Raw genomic sequence first — 21,401 nt, forward strand, 5'->3', positions numbered from 1 at the left:
CCAGTTTCTAAACTTTATCTCAAAGACCTTCTGTCCATTTGGGCTTGAGCTTATCTCAAGTTGTATCTTATGATGTAGGTCTCAGTTCTTAAGACTTCACGTGTCCCGTAGAAACGGTCCCCCTCCTATGGGTTGTCAGCATCCTGTCCATCCACCTTAAGAAGACTCACGCCCTCCTCCATCCAGCTCAGACAGGTCTTCTATGTATCTTGGTCCTTTTAAGTCTCAAGTCAGAAACCATTTATCCTCCACGTTGGGCCTTATACACGTGGTCATTTCAGATCTACTTCAATCCTGGCCGGGGTGCTGTGTTTTGAAGGGCAGTCCGACGTGATGAACAGTTCCACAGGTGACATTCTGTACCTATTGGGAAAGGGGCTGAGAAGCCCTGCTGTCATCACACATCACACACACAGAAATGTGCAAAAGAAGATTACACTAGATAAGAGAGGGTGACATTAAGTCGGGGAAGTAGCAGAGAAAGAATAAAAGCAAGCACAAAGCAATGGGAGAATGACAAACAGCAAAGAGACACTGACGCATAGAAGGAAAAAAGAGAAAACAGTCCAACGAAGGCAGAAAGGAAGTAAACAGAAGTAAACAGAAAAGTGTGAAATGTTAAGTCACAGGGCCGACAGAGTTCACAGAAAAACAAGTGAGGTGAGCAGGAGAGAGGGACACATACAAGGGAGTCATGAAAAGCAGAGTGAAAGAAGAGCTCAGAGAAAAGCAACCAGTTAGGAAAAAACAAAAAACAAGACAAGACACAGATCACACAGGTACCAGAAGAGAAAATGAAACAAAGTTCAAAGCTCTACAAGAAAGAAATTAGCAAGACAAACAATACGGGATTAGGAAAGGCACACTGCACATAGAAAGGGAGGAGACATTTAAGATGCAAACATCAAAACAGAGAAGCAAGAAAAAAAGATACACAATGCAAGGAAGGAAAAAACACAAAGGGAACAAAGACACACAAAGCAAGGAAGAAAGACACACACAGCAAAGAAGAAAGACACACAAAGCAAGGAAGAAAGACACACAAGGCAAGGAAGAAAGACACACAAACCAGGAAGAAAGACACACAAAGCACGAAGAAAGACACACAAAGCACGAAGAAAGACACACAAAGCACGAAGAAAGACACACAAAGCAGGAAGAAAGACACACACAGCAGGAAGAAAGACACACAAGGCAAGGAAGAAAGACACACACAGCAAGGAAGAAAGACACACAAAGCAGGAAGAAAGACACACACAGCAAGGAAGAAAAAACACAAAACAGGAAGAAAGACACACAAGGCAAGGAAGACACAAAGCAAGGATAAAAAACATGAAGAAGGGAAGAAAGACACACAAAGCAAGGAAGAAAGACACACACAGCAAGGAAGAAAAAACACAAAGCAAGGAAGAAAAAACACAAAGCAGGAAGAAAGACACACAAGGCAAGGAAGAAAGACACAAAGCAAGGAAGAAAGACACACAAAGCAAGGAAGAAAAAACACAAAGCAGGAAGAAAGACACACAAGGCAAGGAAGAAAGACACACAAAGCAAGGAAGAAAGACACACAAAGCAAGGAAGAAAGATACACAAAGCAGGAAGAAAGACACACAGCAAGGAAGAAAAAACACAAAGCAGGAAGAAAGACACAAAGCAAGGAAATAACACAAAGCAGGAAAGACATCAAAGATTTAGACACACAAAACCAGGCAGAAATAGATACATAAAACAAGGAAGCCAGACACAAAGCAAGGAAGAAAGATATAACAAAGAATTATTTAGACACACAAAACATAAAACAAGAAATAGACATGCAGCACAATACACACTTATAAGATGGAAAAAAGTAATCAAAGTCCAACAGAAAGAGGGTAAGAAGAGAAACAGGGAAGAGAAAAAGGTGCCATTAGTACAGTAAACTATCCGTGTGCCCAGTATTGCCTATATTACTCCTATAATAATCACAATCCCCTAATAAGGCAGATGCTCTCCTGCTTATATGCAAATATTAGCTTCAGGATTTCTTAGCATAGAGCCAATGGAGCATGTCAATTCTGCTCACTACTGAGTGTTTATTCGCACTATGTTGTACCAAATGGTCTCATTATGCAACCCCAGCGCATACATTTTACTTGCCAGGCATGGTCCTAAGCAGGTCTACCATACACCCCCAATTACAGTGAGACACTTCCCTGTTAGTCGGAAGCTGTTATTCTCAAAGCAGACATGGGAAAAAGGAGAAAGATGACAAGTAAAAGACTAACTTACCTATTTGGATGTATAGTGGCTGTCTTTGACTCTTCATCTTCTTTGCTGGCTTCAGGAACGTGTCCCACTAAAATCTCCCAGGCTAGGCCTGTTGCCCAGTGGTGGTGAGCTATTCCCCTGGAGGCTCCTCATGCCCCATCTCCACCTAGGGATCCTCAAAGGGAACAGGTCACCAGCACTGCAAAGCAACAAGCCCATACTTCCCGGGGGGGGGGGGGGGGATCTAGAAAAGAAGTGAAAGAAAAACAAATTATTGAAATCAAGTATGTAGTAACCAACAGCTGTACTAAGTCAGGTATTTTGTTGTTGTTGTTGCTGGGGAGTTGGGGGTAGGGGTAGGGATGGCTTGGATGGTGGACCCTTATAGATTTGAAGACCTTTATTTTAGTGACATAGAATTGCCGACCCGGGCTGCAGAGATGGCTCGAAGGTTAAGAGCACTGTCTGCTCGTCCAAGGGTCCTGAGTTCAGTTCCCAGCAACCACATGGTGGCTCACAACCATCTGCAGTGTGATCTGATGCCCTCTTCTGCTGTGAAGATGTACATACAGACAGAGCACTGTGTACATAATAAATCCCAAACTCTTTCCTGCCTTTATTCTCCATTGTCTACCAATGAGCAATCCTTTAGACTATGTGTTTGGGTTTTTTTTTGTTGTTGTTGTTTTTGGTTTTTGTTTTGTTTTGTTTCGAGACAGGATTTCTTTGTGTAGCCTTGACTGTCCTGGACTTGCTTTGTAGACCAGGCTGGCCTCAAACTCATAGCAATCTGCCTGCCTCTGCCCACCAAGTGCTGGGATTAAAGGCGTGTGCCACCATGCCCAGCTTAGAGTATAGGTTATTAAAGCCATTGTACATTCAAATACCCTGGGGATAAAAGGGTTAAGCAAATTAGAATTGAAACCAGTGGAAGAAGCCCATCTTTCTAAACCAAGAGTGCTATGAAGCCCCTTAGGAAAAAATCTTCCAGATCCTATGACTTCTTATTAGCCCTGACATCTTTGAGAAGTGTAATTTAAAAACCGGTGACACCTACATTAATCAACGTGCCTGTCATTTTGTGGTTGTGGGGCATTTCTCTCTTTTAATTTGTGCTTTAACTAATAGCAAGTTAGAGCACTGCCAAAGTGAATTGAATTGTGTTTAGCTCAGTCCTTATGGTGCATATGTAGCAATTGGCATAGCATTGGAACTCCAAAATTCAAGGCTATTCAGAGAAGCCAGGATTGTGACAAGCCTGCAAAATGCTATTTATGACAACAGCTGTATGTGCTCTATCAAGTATAAAAGGCTAAGGTGCCAGAAATGAGCCTTCGTTGCTCTGGTACTCTGTTGGGCATCTCAAAGCAGAACTGTAACAGACTCAAGTTGGTCACAGAATGCTGGGAATCATTTCAAGGCCTAATCAGAAGGTGAGCGTCTCATTAGCTAACTGACCATGCAAGGAGAAGGGGAGAGTGCTCTATTGATTTGCCGCTCTCATTCTTCTCTGAGGAACTGGAGATCAAATATCCCTACTACCCTTACCACCCCCAGGGAGCCCATCTCTGAGAATAAAGAAAATAGACTAAATACACGGTGGGTTTAAAATGCATGTTTGCATGCAAGAAAAAAAAAAAACTGGTGTAGGAATTGCTGGTCCTGCTTTAAAAAAAAAAAGCTGCAGAAAATTAAAGCCCTTAAAATAGGACAGAAACCCAAGAATAGGAAGTTGCCAAAGTACCCTTTTCTCCATGTGGCCTGCAAGTCATTTGTTCCGATTAGCTGGAACTTGTCTAGTGTCTCAAAAGGAAAGGTGTGCTGAACTGGAATGAAGCCTGTATCAGCTGCTGGCCATCCTCGAGTCTCATGCAGAGTCGGATTGTCCCTGTGAAGAAAGATAACGCTCTCATTAGATTACAAAACTGTTGAGAAAAGCCCAGCTGATAAAAGACAATGAAATATCTAGGAAGTATAAGCCGACACATCAGACCCTTAAGGGCAAAGATTAGTCCGTCAGCCAAACAATCAACCCCAAGCCAGTACCTTTGGATGCTGTCCAGCACCCATCACTCCTCTAAAATCGGGCCATCCTTCTTGAGTCAGGGGCACAAAGCCAACTCCAGAGTCTTCCCTGGAAAACAAATTCCAAATGATAGTTTGATGATTAGCAACATGATATCCATATTCATGGATGAGTGTTTCTTGTATTGGTGTTAAGAACCTACTGGTGGTAAGAATTCCAGGTGTGGATATTCTCATGGATCCCCAAGTTCTTAAGAATCATGAAAGTCTTTGAAATTGAAAAGCATGTCTACATTTCAAAGACCCTCTCTTTCTTTCTTTCTTTCTTTCTCTCTTCCTTTCTGTTTCTATTGTCCTGGCTGTCCTGGACTCACTCTGTAGACTAGGCTGGCTTCGAACTCAGTGATCCGCCTGCTTCCGCTGGATTTAAGGCAAGCACCACCACTCCCAGCTGACCTTTCATTTCTTTAAAAGATGAACTGCCTGCATGCACGCATATATGCCTACCACCAGAAGAGGGCACCAAAAACTCATTAACAGCCAGGGCTCCTAACCTCTGAGCCATCTCTCCAATCACCCCACCCCTTAAAAAAGGGGGAGGGCATTTTCTTTCTGTGTTTTGTTTAAACTTAAGTAACAAACCCCTGGTGACTACACAATATAGCCATTTTCTCCTGGGGTGAGCCAGTACACTAAGAGTAAGGGGCAGGCAGAATGGTTTTCACTAGGCTGGGAAGGCAGGACACAGGCTCAGCAGGGGCTAAGTTACTTTATGGCAGTGCACATGCAGAGAGCTGGTCTGGTTCTGTCACAGGGTTTTGCACAATCACCATTTCCATTTCCCACCACTTAATGAGGGTGTGCTTCATAAGCATCTATCTTCCTATCCACTTGTTCTACTGGGTTCTTGGTTTACAAATTCCTGAAAGTCTGGGACAAGCCATTGACAGCTTGGGGTAAAGCTCTTTTTTTAAAATTATTTACAATTTTTTATTAAGTATTTTTATGTTTTACATATACATTTATGTTATTGCATATATATACAATAAACTACACCAAGAACTATGAAATAATTAGGAACTATATAAATGTTACATTCTTAGTGTTTTGGCTATTTGTATTTTACAGCCTTGAAGAAAACATCTTTCCTATCTTGGTGAGTCTAAAATTCTGAATGTAAATCAATATCTATCAACTTAAAACAACTATATAGACCTAAAAACATCTTAAGCCCTAAGCAACTAAGCTTCATTGTAAGACTAAGCAACCTGGTCTTCAACCCCAGAGACTTGAGAAGGAATAAAATTAATTACCTGAGTATGCCGGGAGTACAGGTTAGTAGCTTTCCAAATGAGAAGATGACAGAGACAGTTTGCTGCCTGTTTTTTGTTTGCTTGTTTTTAAAATTTATACAGTATTTTGCCTGCTTGTGTGCTTGCACACCATTAGAGGGCACCAGCTGTCATTAGAAATGGTTATAAGCCAACATGAGGTTGGTAGGAATTAAAATTTGGGAAAACAACCAGTGCTCTGAGCCTTCTCTGCAGTGCCCGAAGGCTCATTCTTTTTTTGTTTATTTGTTTGTTTGGTTGGGGTTTTGTGTGTTTTGCTTTGTTTGAGATAGGGTTTCTCTGTTTAACAGCTAGCTTATTTGTAGACCAAGCTGGCCTTAGAGTGCTAGGATTAAAGGTGTGGGCCACCAAGCCCAGCTTCCAAACACTCAGAAAAAGTTGTTCCTTGAAAAAATGTTTCATTCATAAGAATTACTGCATTTGAGTTAGAAAAACAGTAGAATGGTTTTTGTTTCCCAAAGATTCAATACCTCAATATGCATTATTCCCAAGGCAGCCAGACAATGGTAAACATTTGAGTGTGGGAAACGAGCCCTGAGGGAATTTACACAGGGGTAAAATGGATGGTTAGGGTGCTACAAATCATTTTGCATGCGCACAAAGGCAAAAGAAAGCAAATGCAAAAAGTCTAACTGTTATGGGCAAGAATGTTTTCTTCAGCTAGAAAAAAAAGGAATAAGCGTTTGTTGTTTTAACTTAAAGTACCTGTTGAAAATTGTATGGCGGGTCCCAGTGGGGTGGTGCATGCCTGTAATTCCAGCACTCCGTCGGCGGGGCTGTGCATCTGTGAGTTTGAGGTCAGCCTGGTCTACAGAGTCTTGGGCAGCCAGGGCTACAGAGAAACGCTGTATTAAAAGAGAGAAAGAAAGAAATTACAGCAAAGTTTGCTCATAAAACTTATACTTCTTGGGGCTAGGGAGGGAGATGGCTCACCAGTTAAGAGCACTGACTGCTCTTCCATAGGACAGGGGTTTAAGTCCCAGCACCCACACTCTCACACAGACACAGATGCAGGCAAAACAAGAATAGATTATAAACTACAAAATGATCTCTGAGCTCTATGACCCACAGTCATCTGTTCTGAGGCAGAAATGCAGAGCATAATTATCAAATCTATACCCCATTCCTATGCTTAATTCCCAAGCTCAAGTTTCTGAGACTGAGTGGACCATCCTTTGCACCCTTGGCATATAGCCAAGTATAATGGCAGGGTCCTTTACTCTTTATATTTTCCCATGCTTCCAAGAGGTTAAAAACAGATGGCATTCAAATCATCAGCAAGACCACCCAGATGGCACTAGTAGTAGTCTGAATCACTGGGGCAAAGCAAGCACACTTTCTTCTTTAAGAAATTATGAGCTCCAGCCCTCATAGACTTGCTAAAATACAATTCATATAAGACAGTACTTGGCCATCGTTTTCTAAAATGATGTCAAGGGTGTTTATGTTACAGTCATCTCGGGGAGGAAATTACGTAAGACATTCCTGCTTATTTTGGTGTACCCTGGCATAAGGCTGGGCACACAACATTCATCTTTCCGTTTCCTTGCCCCCCCCCCCCACACACACATTGTGCCTAAGATGAGAAGAGCTACTGACTTTCTTAGTCACATGGACTTTTCAGTGGGTGACACATAAGAGAAAAAAAGTCAAATGGGGTGGGGAGACTAGAGCGGTGACTCAGTGGTTAAGAGCAGCAGTACTGACTACTATTCCAGAGGATCAGGGTTCAATTCCCAGCAGCCACATGGCAGCTCACAACTATCTGTAACTCCAAGATCTGACACCCCCACAGACAGACAGACAGACATGCAGGCAAAACACCAATGTACATAAAATAAATTACTGAAAAAAAAAAGCTTAGCAGCTACAAAGTACCACTTACTGTATTCTAACCGGCCAGAGTCTTCTGTAACTGGATCCTGAGCTGAGTGAAGTTCTTGGTATCCTTCTCAGAAAAATACTGTCCTGTTTCAATAACTTTGACGACCTGCCGTTCTGATGACTTATTTTCATCAGCAATGTCACATTAACTACTCAGCAGCAGTCTGGCAAGATGGCAAGGAGGGTAGGTAAACGCCCTTGCTGCCAAGCCTGATGATCTGAGTTCGGTCTCCAGGACCCACAAGATAGAAGAATCAGATTCCATTGTTGTCTGATCACCATGTGACTGCACAAGCAGGTACTCAAGGAACGCGCATGCTCGAACACACACACACACACACACACACACACACACACACACACACACACACACTTCAAAACAAAAAAATACTCGGCGGCCGCAAAACACCTTTTACACCAGAGAAAGATTTTCTTACTAGGCAGATCTCTAGATCTTGCCATATATGTTTTAAAATGCAAAGTGGGGAGACAGATCCCCTGTCTCTAAGATAAAGCTCCCAGGTTAGGGTGGTTCTCTTCAAGCTGCTTCAAACTACTGCCAGAATTTAATGGCGAGTAGAGTGAATTAACTAAATGTGATGGCCAATAATATTCAAAGACAACTTGATATGTTCGACTAGTCTTTTCGCAGCCACCTTTTAAAAATACGCAGGGGCTGGTGTTCAATATGCAGACAAGGTTACAAAGTTTAGTTGTCTTCCTAAAAGTTAATGACGCCAAAGGCCACACAAAGATTTGATTTTTGTGTTTTAAACTTGAGTATAGACCAATTTATACTGGTCTTACGCAGTCTCCTCTACAACTGCTTTCATGGTATTGGAGTAGCAACAGTTGTGGTGATCTAGCCACAGGCTCAGCACTCTCAGTAAAATCTGCTTGGTTGCCAGAGACATAATATAAAACGTCTATTTTAACTTCAGAAAAGCTAATGATCGCATAATCGATTCTACCTTATGATCCAAATCCTTTCCTAAAGAATAAAAACATCACCAACCTTTCTGGCAGTTCGTACTGTACAATAGCAGTATACAAAAATGAGCTTACATTTTTAAAAAAAGGTTTATTTATTTTACAATGTTCTGCCTGCATTGTGCCTTCATGCCAGAAGAGGGCACCAGATCACTTTATAGATGGTGAGGCCCCATGAATTGAATTCAGGACTTTTGGAAGAGCAGCCAGTGGTCTTAACTTCTGAGCCACCTCTCCAGCACCCAGTTTAAGCTTCTTAAGCAGGCAGTTGGCTCCAGGAGAAAGAAGGGAAGAGAGGAACACTAAAGCTTCCTTCTCTGGGAGACAATTTTCAGTTGATACCATATAAGGAAAGCCCCAAATATAAGGTGGCCATCAAGCCCGCTGGGCGACTTGCCTGGAATATTTTGCACATAAAGCCATTAATGAAGGTAGGCAGGAAGTTAGTTCCTGGCCCTAGAATGTACCAACAATTAGTATTGAAGTAATTAAGAAATGCAAGTTAAAGTACGAAGGTTCATCCACCTAGTCTTGGCCGGCTTTTGATGTTCCATGTGCATAAATACATCAAAGTAGGGAGCTCTTGGTGCAAAGTGGGATAATCAATCATTACTGCGTTCATTAATGACACAGGTAGCTTTGAGTAATCATTGACATTACTCAGGACAATGCAGGAAGAGGAGGTGTCTCTGTTCAGTGGGGGTAGGACCAAGGAGAGGTCAATGGAAACGTGGCAGCCATTTGAAGTGGGTAAAATGATGGTTTCTGGGACTGCTGACTTTAAGTCAAGAGAAGGGCGTTGTCCAGTCAGTCCTATCCAGGAGGCAGAAGGGACAGTAATGGGATTGGGAAGGATACAGTCTTCTTTAGCGACTGGACTGTGAGAATTAGTAATCCAGAAGACTGGTCCACGGACAAGTTAGGGGCTGGGCAGAAGGAAGACTGTATAAAGTGTGAGATTGTGAGTATTTAGGATTTTATGTACTAGAGCAATGCAATAGGGATGGAAATATGGGTCATTGTTGGGTGTACAGGGCATAAGCATACTTTATTATGCCAATGGGAGACTAGAGGAGGGCATTTGCTCAACAAGTCAGAGTAGAAAATAAGTCATCAAGAACTGCCATTGTGCCTACTAACAGTCCCCAAAATAAGTTTAGGAAAGAAAGCAAACAATTGGTCATAGTCACTATGTTCATTAAACAGTTCTGGGTACTTTAAATGGCTCAGCAGCATCCGCCTTAATGCAAAGGGGGCGGGGGCATGGTAATTCTGGGGGCTTAGTTGGTCAGCAGCCTTGGTGGCATGCAAAGACAGCACAGAAGTCTGATGTTTTTGCACAGTAATTATCCAGATGCTGAGGTTGTGAATAGTTTCTGCTCCTCAGCAGGCCTAGGCTGCTAGTAAGACCAAGTTAGTAAGAACTACCTTCAGAACCTTTGCTGCTTGCTGTACAGGCCCACACGTGCAAGTGTAGTGTCCATACCAATATTCCCAAGAGAAGTGCTCACACATTGCTAATGTGCCTCTGATTTCCAAGGAGTAGAAGGATGTAAAATCCGACTCCAAAGGTAACGATGGACAGCTGTACTAATGCACATTAAAGTCCAAATGAAGGACACTTCGTAAAAACTTCTTTCTGCTGTAAAGCAGAGGGGAAGAGGGCACAGGGGTTCCGAGAGAAGTGCTCAGACATTATTATTTGTTCATGCGAACTTTCCAAATGAAGGTCTATAGTAACACTTCCTGCTGAAGGTGATAAGGAAGTTAATGGGATCCTTTTTGAGTGCACAGAGCAGGAGGAAATGCATGCATATAATATATAATACATGCCACACACTAACAGTCCAAAGAAGGCAACCTTGCTTGATCAGGATACTCCGATGTACTGCAAGTGAAAGGTGAAGGAATATGACCTTTGTTTACTGACAAAGACGAATGAAAAGTTCCACTGTATATATTAATGGCCCACTAGCAGGGACCTTGTGAGATAAACAGTATCCTTTGCAGTAGTGCAAGAGATACAATGGTCCTAACAGTAATAAGGTTCTGGATAACCGCAATTTTGCACATTAACTGCCCAGATATTTTCATTATAGTCAAAGAATCATGTCCCTATTATTTACATTAATGTTCAAGGGACATAGCACAGTCAACTAAAACCACACTCTTTATACAAATATTAAGACATTACTAAGTAATATTAAGTAATGGACACTCCTGGAAATTAAAGAGAGTGTAAAGCACGGAATATCCTTATCCTATACCCAGGAAGATGGAGAAGCCAAGGGATGAGTGATCCTTGCTGTACTGCAAAAGGGTCTGAGATTAGGATCTTATTTAAATGGAACTAGACATGTCCAGTTAATGCCCACTAACATTCAAGGTATGTGGCTGTGGCCATTACAGTTTTACAGTTTGACTGCTCAAAAATAAAGGTGTTTGGCCATGGGCATTCCCTGCTGAAAGGGAAGGGCAGAAGAGTGGGCAGTGACTTCGTTCTGTAGTGAACAAAAAGGACAAATGCAATCAGACATCATTAGCAAGCCACAGAATGGGAGCTTATAGGTCAACACCACCATGAAGGTGTTTGGCCGTGTGCATTCCCTGCTGAAAGGGACGGGCAGAAGAGTGGGCAGTGATTTCCTTCTATAGCGAACAGAAAGAACAAATGCAATCAGACATCATTATCAAGCCACAGAACGGGACCTTATAGGTCAACACCACCATGAAGGTGTTTGGCCATGTGCGTTCCCTGCTGAAAGGGACGGGCAGAAGAGTGGGCAGCGATTTCCTTCTATAGCGAACAGAAAGAACAAATGCAATCAGACATCATTAGCAAGCCACAGAACGGGACCTTATAGGTCAACACCACCATGAAGGTGTTTGGCCGTGTGCGTTCCCTGCTGAAAGGGACGGGCAGAAGAGTGGGCAGTGACTTCGTTCTGTAGTGAACAGAAAGGACAAATGCAATCAGACATCATTATCAAGCCACAGAAAGGGACCTTATAGGTCAACACCACCATGAAGGTGTTTGGCCATGTGCGTTCCCTGCTGAAAGGGACGGGCAGAAGAGTGGGCAGTGATTTCCTTCTGTAGTGAACAGAAAGAACAAATGCAATCAGACATCATTAGCAAGCCACAGAATGGGACCTTATAGGTCAACATCACCATGAAGGTGTTTGGCCATGTGCGTTCCCTGCTGAAAGGGACGGGCAGGAGAGTGGGCAGTGATTTCCTTCTGTAGTGAACAGAAAGAACAAATGCAATCAGACATCATTAGCAAGCCACAGAATGGGACCTTATAGGTCAACATCACCATGAAGGTGTTTGGCCATGTGCGTTCCCTGCTGAAAGGGACGGGCAGGAGAGTGGGCAGTGATTTCCTTCTGTAGTGAACAGAAAGGACAAATGCAATCAGACATCATTAGCAAGCCACAGAATGGGACCTTATAGGTCAACATCACCATGAAGGTGTTTGGCCATGTGCGTTCCCTGCTGAAAGGGACGGGCAGGAGAGTGGGCAGTGATTTCCTTCTGTAGTGAACAGAAAGAACAAATGCAATCAGACATCATTAGCAAGCCACAGAATGGGACCTTATAGGTCAACATCACCATGAAGGTGTTTGGCCATGTGCATTCCCTGCTGAAAGGGACGGGCAGGAGAGTGGGCAGTGATTTCCTTCTGTAGTGAACAGAAAGGACAAATGCAATCAGACATCATTAGCAAGCCACAGAACGGGACCTTATAGGTCAACACCACCATGAAGGTGTTTGGCCATGTGCGATCCCTGCTGAAAGGGACGGGCAGAAGAGTGGGCAGTGATTTCCTTCTGTAGTGAACAGAAAGGACAAATGCAATCAGACATCATTAGCAAGCCACAGAATGGGACCTAATAGGTCAACACCAGTGCTGTAAAGTGAGGGTAAAACTGCCCCTCGAGTTGCGTTTCTGTTCATAAGCAGTTTCAGGAAGGGGCTTTAAGTGAATAGCAAAGAGGATGTGAATGATCAGAGGCATAAGTGTAACTTGAAGGACCATTGACAATATTGGAACCATTTCAATGTACAGTCTCAAGAAAGAGGCTTTCTATTAATGAGCCCCTTTGCTTTGATGCCTACAGGAGTCCTGATCTAAAAGACACAACTGTGGACATGAGAATATGTACAAGACAGTTAACACTGTGCACGGTCACTACGTTAAGGATCTTAAGTACTAGGAACCTCCTGCTGCAATACAAATGGATAAGGTGCTATAGATGCATGCTACTACAGCAAAATGAAGTACGCGCACTCACAACCGTAGAGGTAGATAGCGGTTTTGCCAGCACTTGCCAGATCCTGAGCCCAGGCTATATACAGTAAGTTCCAGGGCACTCTGGAAATCAAAACAGAACAGACTGGATCTGATTTCAAAGGTCTTGCTGAAGACAAAAGAAGTTACTTAAGTTTGCTTTCTTTATCCAATGCTTAGGAAGAGGGGCAAGTGCAGCTGTGCACACAAACACAGGCAGAGGTAGTGGACATGCCTGTAATTCCAGTAACTGGGACTGAGAAGCAGAAGGACTGCGTGCTGGCTCAGCCCAGATAAAGAGACTATTCTTAAACCACCACAGGGTGGCGCTGTAGCTATTACAGAGCACTTTACCAGCATGTACAAGATACACTAGTGTGCACATGTTTGATCCCCAGTACAGCCAAAAGGCCAAAGCAATGAAGTGACCTTATCGGTTGGCACCCCTCTATTGTCACCCATTAGGGCGAAAGAGTATGGGATCCTGGTTAGTAACAAGGAAATGAGCAACTGCAATTTTGCAAAATTTTATAAGAGGCTTTATTTAGGTAGTCAGCACCCTGTTTGCGTAAAGCAAAGGACCTTGAGCAAAGATTTCAGTTCTTAGGATTACTCACACAAGCTGTGCCAGGGCAGAGGTTTTTAGATGAAATAAGGGGAGCCAGTGGAACTAGTATGCCATACCATGTGCAAATGAATTTGTGTCCATCAATTTAAAAGATTTGACCCAGGGTGATAGCACCTGGGCCAGCATACAAGCACTATCTAGTGTCTCATTTAATGGCCAAGGCCTTCAGAATTAGTATTGAGCACCCTAACTGTCCGATAGCGGACTCATGTTTGCCCCTTTGCTGGATGCACTCGGAGATCGACTAGTTACAGTCTGATCCAATGGATAAACTCTGGACAGTTAGAATTACTCAGTGCAAAAGAGTGCTCAAGACAGTATGTGAGAAAAAAAGCTGAGTACTGCCCAGAAACTTGGGACTGTGACCACTGCACAGGAGACGTAGGACATGGTGCCTTGATGGCAATTCTCTGATACAAAACTCTTGTTCAGTCAGTGTTTCTTGATATATGAGGGGCAGGAGTTCTTTATCATGCTATGAGTCCATGGACAAGTAAAGTAGGACTGTACGCATAAAGTGAAAGCCATGACTCAGGCAGTCAGCATAGAGCAAGGACAGAGAGCATATCTCAGTTTTGCAGGATAAGTAATGGGCACTGTATTTTTAGCACTGAATCAATGAAGATTGGGATGTCTCCAAGAAGAAGGGGACTAGAGTTACAGGAATGTGGCTACAGCTGGAGAATGGGGCTGGGGCTAGGGCTGGGGCTGGGGCTGGGGCGGGGCTGGGGCTGGGGCGGGGCTGGGGCTGGGGCTGGGGCGGGGCTGGGGCTAGGGCTGGGCTGGGGCAGCTGTAGCACTGTTTTCTGGGTCTGAGGAGAAACTGGATACTACAAAGTCAGGAAAACAGAAAGTTGGAATGCGGACATTAATATTCCAATAGTAAGTCTGATAAGTACCCAGACCACTATAATTCAAGGCTCCCATCTAATGTAAAGACATTGGGCAATGTAGCAACAAGGATGGCAACAAAAGCAAAAGCCTGGACTGGTGTCGATCTTCAAATACTCCTTTTGATAGTCAATCACAAAGTCAACTTTACATTAACATTATCTGTGTCAGAAGACTCAAAATTTAAGAGTAGTTCAATAGCTCAGTTTGAAAGAAAGTAAACCTAAGTGCCAAATAATTTGAATATCGTCTGCCAAAAAAGTTAATGACTCCAAAGCGAAAACTCACTAAAGGCAATTAAAACACATTCTACAGTTAAACAAAGCTCCTAAATATATTTTTATAGGGATCACTTTAGCCTTAGAGTCAAACACTAGCGAACCGCAGTATCAGACTTATCACTGACATCCAAAACATTCAAGTAAATCACAATCCAGCCCCAGCATTAGCCCTGGGGTAGACGATCCTCTGGAGGAAGGTAGGATTCCACCTCTCAGCCACTTATGTGTGATCCATTATAGCTCTGGCCAAGGTCACCACTATGCCCACAGCAGGCGTGCCAATCACAGTGCTACGTTAATCAGAGGCCAGGGAGTGAGAAGACTAGTCTTAGGCCACTGAACCAATACAGCACTATAAGAGACATTCTTAGACAAATAGAAGACCAAGGAGACAAACTGACTGTCTTTGAAATAACCTTGGACACTTTTCTTTCTTTTAAGGTTTCAACATGTAACGTACATCGACCCCAGGAACCTCCAGCCTCAGTCTGTCGGATCGGATCGTTATTCTGCATGCAAAACTGTTAGCATTACAAGCATGGGTACCCACTTTGAAGTACAATGACTAAAGACAGATGTGAGGTACCAAGCTAACTCGAGTCCTTACAGGACAGCGAGTCATCATCACAGTCTATCTCAATCCTCTCCACCAAAGTAATAGCGCCCATCTCTGGCTAGTTAAGTCAAGCAGCAGCCAACATTTCCAACCAGGTTTTTCCTCATCTTCGAGTGGCACAAGATAGACCCAACCACTCGCTATCTTAATGCACCAAGTTCACCTAGGATAAAGCCCGCCAAGACTGCTCAAGACCCGCCAAAATCGTACGTAAAAACCCCACCCACTGAGGGCTGGTCACATGACACCGCCATCTTAGCCACCCAAGAGCACGTGCCACATTGTCCCCCAGGCTAACTCAACCAGGAAACTGATAAGTGAAAAACAAAGCCCACTGCGTTATTCTGCAGCAAGAGCAGGAGCCGCCATCTTTTCTTGTACGAACTAAATGCTGCGCATTAGAATAAAGGTTGGGCTGTCGAGCCTCGGGTGCGATACCCGAGCCACCATCTTGTAGAACCCAACAAGTATCCCTTAGAGCTGGGCAGAACCCCCACAGCGATTTCGACATCCCCGTATCAAGCACCAGCCCCCAGCCCCTGCTCTTTCCACCTAACACCACACGCGAACGCGAGAGCTCCTTGGCTTTCTGCTTCCGGTTACTACGATTCCCCAAAAGCCACAAATCAAGTCCAAACCCGCACATATAAAATAAAGCCTTTAGCTAGCGCAGAGCACGTGGTTGCCTCTGTCCAGTCCCCTGTCCTCGGCTCCCTAATTCTTGGCATAACTGGCTCGCGAATAGCCGTGTCACGCAGCAACTGTAAGATGGCGGACATAGGTTCTCCACGCCCTAAACACCCACTCAGCTTAAGCGCAAAGTCGTTTTTCTAAGCCATAGGTTCACTCACACAGCCCCAAACGATCAGCAGCAGCAGCAAGCAGAAAAAGAACAGATACGGATATTCCAGGTAGTGCGATAACTCACAAAACCAACATATTTCCATCCACCAAAAGCCCCGATGGGCAACGAAAAAAAAATTAAAGCAGGTATCCACAGCCCGGATGGGCAAAAGGAAAAGGAAAAAAAAAAATTAAAGCAGGTATCCGGGGCCCCGATGGGCAAGGAAAAAGACTAAACGCGGGTATCCGAGGTCCCGATGGGAAAAAGGACTAAACGCGGGTATCCGAGGTCCCGATCGGCAAGGAAAAAGACTAAACGCAGGTATCCGAGGTCCCGATGGACCAAGAAATACGTTTTTTGGTAAAAAGCAGGTATCCATCGCCCCGATGGGCTAAGGAAAAAAAAAAAAAAAGAATAAAAGCAGGTATCCACAGCCCAGATGGGCAAGTTTAGAAGGAGAAGAAGGAGAAAAAGAAGAAGAGAAGAAAGAATGAAAAAGCACGTAGGTATCCAGCCACAGCCCCGTTGGGCGTGAAGTGGTGGGGAGGACACACAGGTATCCGTGGCCCCGATGGGCAAAAATACAGAAATAGAGTAAAAGAACGGTAAGTCCACCAAACAGAGGTGTCAACCAAAACGTATGGCAAAGAAATAGTCCTTAAAAATGAAAAATCGCATAAAAAAATCGCAAAAATAAAAAAAAAATAAAAAAATAATCAAAAAAAATATGGAGGTCGTGTCAAGAAAACCTTACCAGAACCTATCAAAAATTCACACACAAAAAATGCAATTTTGATGTATTTTCTTAAATACACCATATGTCATGGTGGTAGGGGAACTAAAAATGTTCCCGTAAACCCACTTAGAATGGAGCGAGACCACGGAGGGACCTCACATCCACGGAAGACTAGTAAATATGGCTGCAGCAAGCAGTTGCACGCCTTTAACTGACCGGCGCAGAAGGCGGAGACCAGAAGAGGAGTGGCCACAAAGAATGAGGTCCGACATCTTATCGGAAGTTTAGCGCAAACTATAGTATTAAAAATTAAAATGAAGATTAAAAATGGCGGTACACAAACCCAATGACAGAACAACCAAATTTCCATTATTTTATGTGAAATTAACTTATAATTTAAAGCAATAGGAAAACACATAAACGTTAAATAGTGTACATGAGGTCACCCACCATGTTTATGCAAATTTTTAATATGTCTTCTACTTGGACATCCTACCGTATACAGCGTCCTATGTTGGAGACGAAAAGTTATAAATTCATTGGTGAGCTTGCGGAAAAGAGGAATTGCTTCACAAAATGGCTCCTTGGCTCGTAAGTTATCAGAGTATTGGTTGTGAGTTATTTGCACTGCTTAAACTCCAAATTTTATGTCTTAACCATTTTTGTACTATCGGCGGGAATGTGATAACTCCAAACCTTCGACCAGGAATTCAGAAAAGATGTATTCTCACTAGCAGCAATGGAAAATAATTCCTAAAAGTCAAAACAAAGGTTGAGGGAATAGCTCAAGAGGCATCATACTTGCCCCAGAGAAACTGTTAGCATAGAGGAATTGTCAAATTTTGTTAACAGAGAAACAGTGAATATCCACCTGAAAGAGATTACACGCCAGGTATTAGGAAACCAAAGAATATATTGTCATGTTGATTTAACTAAGGAAAATAACTCATATCCGATTCAAAGTTGCCTTTATGCATCAGGTGAGTAATGTCTACAAAATCGACCTGCTTGGGGACCATCCAAGTACCTGCCCTTCACTAATCTGACTATCACGGTGATTCAGATTGGGACGGAACATCTCTGCTACAAAATGAAGAAATTCTTTCTCAACAAAAGAAAATGAAAGCGATAAATAAGCAGTACACACAGCCTGAATAAACCAGCAGGTGGCGGCATGAATCTTTCAAAGGCATTTGCAGCCCTACTTGGGAGTCCAGAAAGATTATGATCTGAACTGGAAGGCAGAGGCCACTTTGTCTACGTTCAGTATTAGAAGAAAGGGTGGGAAAGTGTGCAGTTTCCTTTAATTTGCCTTGCTTCGAGGTAATAATGTTAATACAAACGTTGATGGTGCAAAGTAGCAACACATGGGAATCCTCTCCCCTCCTGCCATCCCAAAAGCATTACTATGAGAAGTGGGCAGAGCCATGTTACAGAAACAACCATCAAATCAAAGAGTTGACTTAAGGCTCTGTCTTCTACATGGTCCCAATTCCTACAGACCTCCTTATTCTAGTGCACACCAGTAATGTCAGGCTTGGGAGACATTCTGTAGTCTAAGCAGAAGAAAGTATGAAGTACGTGTTAAAATTCAGTTCATGCACACTTAAGTAGGCAATTCACTGTACATTCTCAACACCAAGATGGGAAATATTATTGCGGAGCATTTGGAGAAAGATAGCGGGGTTGAGGTTTTTCTCCGAGTAAGCGTCAACAGTCAGAAGAAGTAGATTAGGGGTCAAGAAAGAAGCAATGGCATCACTAAAAAGCAAGGAGAAAAAGGAAACTTAAATGTGGCCTTCCAGTATGCAGAAAGTGACAAGACTGAAGTATATGGTCCTAGACTTCATCAAGCCCTTTCTTTCAAGACTCTGGGATCTATGAAGAAAAAGAGTAGGACAGACAGGAGGAAGCCAGAAGTGGTAGACAACTCCAAGGGAGCAGCATCCAAACACAACAGGACTGCTTTTAAAGAAAAAGAATGTGAAGATGGATGGATAAAGCTAGGTGTGGTGGCCCATGCCTTTAATCCCAGAACTCGAGAGGCAGAGACACAGGCATCTCTGAGTTCAAGGCCAGCCTGGTCTACAAAGTGAGTCCAGGAAAGCCAAGGCTACACAGAGAAGCCCTGTCTCAAAAAATAAAGGTGAAACACTTGCAAAGTTCATGAATCAAGAGAATATTTTCTAAAACCGATCTATGCATTTAGTGCAATCCACACCAGGATTCTTCAGATAAATAGTAAATAAAATGAAATCGAGGAAGACACACAACTAGTCCATGCTGAGCAAAATGTAATATTGGAGGTGTCAAAATGCCTGGTTTTAAATGATGTTGCAGAGTCAGGCATGGGGCATGGTGGGTAACCCATGTCTGAATCTCAGCACTTGGGAGTTGGAAGCAAAAGGAACAGGAAGAAACAAAGTAGAAAGAATAATGTGCTATTCAGGTAAAGTTTAATTCAAGTCAACATCCACGGCCACCTGTCAGAATCGATGAAGTCAAGATTGCCCCCCACTACTCTGCTTCATTGCATGTGGCCTTTCTGTTTTTTCTCTGAAACTAATTAAACAGAAAAATTAAGGTCAAAGCTTCTGAAGTTGTGTGACCTGTTCCTTCTGTGACTCCTGCTTCTAATAAACGGACTATTGCAAGGGATGTATTATGTCTCACTAGCTGTGACTTGTAATTACATAAACTTGCCTGGTGCCTTTATCCAGATGTGACTGCGTTATAACCACTACTCACTTCCAAATATACGAATCAAATTTCCTATTTATACATGCCTCTTAGCTCTTAAGTGAAACTGGAATACTGAGACACCACCTCATATTTATAATGTCTTACAGACCCTGGTGTAAAAGAGAAGCATTTTTAGTCATTTCACTTCCGTTACGTTATGTAACAAGTCAATGACTTGGGAATTCTAAGTCTCCAAAGATTTTCAGTGGACACTGGTCTGGTGGTGCGTCGCCTCCTGTAACTGCCACAGTGGCTTTTCTTCCAGCCACATTACTTTACCTGCAAGGGGCTCAGATATGATGCATGTTTTGCATGACTCGTTTGATGTTCTGAGCTTTCTGAAACCGTTTATGTTTATGTATATGAATATTCTGCCAGCATGAGTGTGAATTGCATCTGTCACCATTGTCCACAGAAGCCAGAATCTGGTGCCATATCCGCTGAAAGGTCAACAACAGGTGCCTTAACCTCTGTACCATCTCTCCAGCCTGAAAGCTCTTTATTTGTCTTCAATAAATTCCGTTGGGCATTTCTGTTTGATCCCTTCAACTTCCTTCATTGCATCGGTACTTTTATTCTCTAGTTCTCACTGTCATGTCACAGGTTCATTTCTACAGTTTTAGGGGGTTGCCTCTGTACCACCCGCACTGCAGAAGGGTCTGGGCAATCTGACATTTCAAGGATGCTCCTTTAGAGTTTTTATTTTCATGTTTAATATAAGGTGATAAGATACAGGGTACCAAATGACAGATATTAGAGAACAAGAGAGGGCAGAGGTAGGAGAGGGAGGGTGAGGTAGGTCTGTCCTTTCATATACTGGACAAGGCCACATGCCCCCATGCAGGTAGGCAATGATATCACAGGTAGGCCGACTGAAACAGAATTCTGACATTCCTCCCTTTTCTTCTAATTAAAAAATGAGGAACAAAAAAAAAAAAATGAGGAACATTGGGTTGTTTTTATGTAAGGTAAGTTAAAGTATATAGATGTAGGTAAGGGAGAAAAGAGAGAGAAAGCAAGAGCAACAAAATGTCCAGATGATATGGTGAAGGGGAAGGAAAAGCTCTGTCCTGTAAGTTCAGGGTAGAGGACAGGCTATGTCAGCCATGTGCTGCAGCAGATAGGGACCGAGGAGTGCTGGGAGAACCTAGAGCTGTTTGTCCTGAGTTGGGAACACACCATTTCAGCCTTTTGTAAATGGATAAGGGATGAAGAAATCTTAACTACTTTCTGCTGACAGTGGGGTAGCACTACAGGGTGGAGGTTAAAAGGCTGAAATGTTGGCTAGGTTCTGGAAGAACGGGATGTTTCATTTGCTGTCCAGGGTTTGAGAACATCTGTGACTAGTAGAGGCAATACAAGTCCAGCTGCCACGATCTGTGAGGTTACACTGGAGCAGCTGTCGGTAGTTGCTTTGACGATGTCCTGGATGTGGGAAGTCTGGCAGGATATTGGAACATACATGTGGACAGAAGATAAACTTAGTAGGTTAGGGAGAAAATTTCTCTCTAGGTGTACATTTGAAACTCTTGGGAGAGCAAATCAGAGACAAGGCTTGAAAATAAGAAAAGACAATATTTGAAATTTTGGGGAGAGCAAAAAACAGATTTGAATGTGGGGAACTTTCTTCCATTTTACCCAATTGCTTGTCCAAGTTTGGTTGCAGAGGCGTGTAAGCTTAGAAGCCCTTAATGTGGCCGTAGGGATTTGAAATTTTCTAAAAAGACATCCCAAAGGCGTATTAGGATGAACAGGCATTTGAACGCTTCCCATGGGGAGGTAAAGCCATGGGAATCTGTTAGAGTGTCCCCAGAATGGATAGTGACTCCAAGAACAGGTGCACATACTGTTCCAGCTACTCAGCAGTACTG

At 43.1% G+C, this 21,401-nt stretch overlaps 3 long non-coding RNA genes across 6 annotated transcripts; 1 reads left to right on the plus strand and 2 right to left on the minus strand.

Moving 5' to 3' along the window:
• Positions 1-3,972: 3,972 nt before the first annotated feature.
• Positions 3,973-6,385, minus strand: LOC127185040 (uncharacterized). The gene is made up of 3 exons (XR_007830176.1): positions 6,330-6,385; positions 4,294-4,381; positions 3,973-4,135 (listed from the first exon to the last, which is right to left on the minus strand). It is a non-coding gene; the product is annotated as an uncharacterized LOC127185040 (long non-coding RNA).
• Positions 6,386-10,319: 3,934 nt separating this feature from the next.
• LOC127185589 (uncharacterized) lies at positions 10,320-12,392 on the minus strand. The gene is made up of 3 exons (XR_007830189.1): positions 12,244-12,392; positions 11,504-11,651; positions 10,320-11,059 (listed from the first exon to the last, which is right to left on the minus strand). It is a non-coding gene; the product is annotated as an uncharacterized LOC127185589 (long non-coding RNA).
• LOC127185590 (uncharacterized) lies at positions 11,017-12,621 on the plus strand. 4 transcript variants are annotated; one of them, XR_007830193.1, is made up of 3 exons: positions 11,017-11,084; positions 11,825-11,954; positions 12,399-12,621. It is a non-coding gene; the product is annotated as an uncharacterized LOC127185590 (long non-coding RNA). The 4 variants fall into 4 exon arrangements; XR_007830192.1 differs by lacking the exon at positions 11,017-11,084 and adding an exon at positions 11,190-11,232; XR_007830190.1 differs by lacking the exon at positions 11,017-11,084 and adding an exon at positions 11,319-11,380.
• The last annotated feature ends 8,780 nt before the right edge of the window (positions 12,622-21,401 follow it).

The sequence above is a fragment of the Acomys russatus genome, chromosome X (genome assembly GCF_903995435.1).
Source record: "Acomys russatus chromosome X, mAcoRus1.1, whole genome shotgun sequence".
Taxonomy (NCBI): Eukaryota; Metazoa; Chordata; class Mammalia; order Rodentia; family Muridae; genus Acomys; species Acomys russatus.